Source organism: Lycium ferocissimum, unplaced genomic scaffold (assembly GCF_029784015.1).
Source record: "Lycium ferocissimum isolate CSIRO_LF1 unplaced genomic scaffold, AGI_CSIRO_Lferr_CH_V1 ctg6714, whole genome shotgun sequence".
NCBI lineage: Eukaryota > Viridiplantae > Streptophyta > Magnoliopsida > Solanales > Solanaceae > Lycium > Lycium ferocissimum.
Window position 1 is genome coordinate 26996 of NW_026726470.1, and position 1322 is coordinate 28317.

Consider the following 1322-nt stretch of genomic DNA (forward strand, 5'->3'; position numbering starts at 1 on the left):
AATGACCCTCGACGTCATTTGCAAAATTTTGTGGATGTGTGTGCTAATCACATCGGAACAACGTTCCACAAGATGCTATTCGGTTGAGGTTATTCAAATATTCCTTGGCGGAGAGGCAAGAACATGGTTTGAAAGCTGCCCCGAAATTCGATTGCCGATTACCTACGGCGGAGATGGTGGTCGCTTTTCTCACAAAATGGTACCCCCCTAGCAAGAAGGCTGAAATTCGGGACAAGATCTATGAATTTAAGCAGCGACCGGGGGAACAATTATATGAAGCATGGGAAAGATTCAAGGATTATTTGCAGAAGAGCCCTAATCATGGTTTTTCGGATAATATATTAATGGAGAAGTTCTACCGAGGGTTAGATCCAGTGACGCAGTCAGTTGCGAACAATGCAGCTAATGGTTGTTTCATGAACAAATCTTATCGACGGGTTACCACCATACTTAACAAACTAACAACTCATAATCAGGCTTGGCACTCAAACAATGCTGATGTGGTACCGTTTGGTAGTGCTATGATCCAGAATATAGTGAAGGAGAATCAAGATACGCGACGGAACCTTAGCGGAGAACTAGCAACAAATATTTCCTTGCCGACGAAGAAGTTTGATGAATCCCGGATCAAGAAGGTAAATATTTGTGAGGAAGATCGATTTTACCAAAGGGATGTACCATACTCAAGATGGTCCATTCCATGATGGGCCCCTATGCAGGTTGAAGATGCTAATTATGTTAATAACTCTCAAGGGGGTTACCAAAGACAGAACTACCAAGGTGGTTATCAGAGTCAGAATCAGTGGAGACCTCAGCAAGGTCAGGGTGCTTATAACAACTCTGGGAACTACAACAATAATTATGGTGGTGCGAACCAAGGGAGCTACAACAACAGCAACAATTTTGGGAACAAGAGTTCCACCCTTATATACCACCGAAAGGGCGGTCGGTAACCGAGCAAGGTAGTTCGAAGGTTGAATTAATGCTTGAGAAGATTCTAGCCAATTAGTCTAAGTCTAAGAGGACTTTATACGGGGACAGAGACAGTGGGTTCCCGCACAGCGGCTATTCAGAAGCTCGAGTCACAGATGAGGGATATTTCTAGAGAGCAGCACCCTCCTAAAAAGGGAGGACTTCCGAGTGACACTATTCCAAATCCAAAGAATGGGGGAGGTGGCGTAGACCGTGTGTTTGCCATCACTACTAGGAGTGGTAAAATACTCCAAGGGGAAATTTGAAAAAGAAGGTGATTGATCTTGAGCGGATAGATGAAGAGGATGAGGTGCGATGCGAAGCACCATTCTTTGATGAGAAACTGCGAC

General features: G+C 44.3%; 1 non-coding gene across 1 annotated transcript; it reads right to left on the reverse strand.

Annotated features, from left to right (window-relative positions):
- Positions 1-222: 222 nt before the first annotated feature.
- On the reverse strand, positions 223-328 carry LOC132045460 (small nucleolar RNA R71). The gene has a single exon (XR_009412421.1). It is a non-coding gene; the product is annotated as a small nucleolar RNA R71 (small nucleolar RNA).
- Positions 329-1322: the final 994 nt, after the last annotated feature.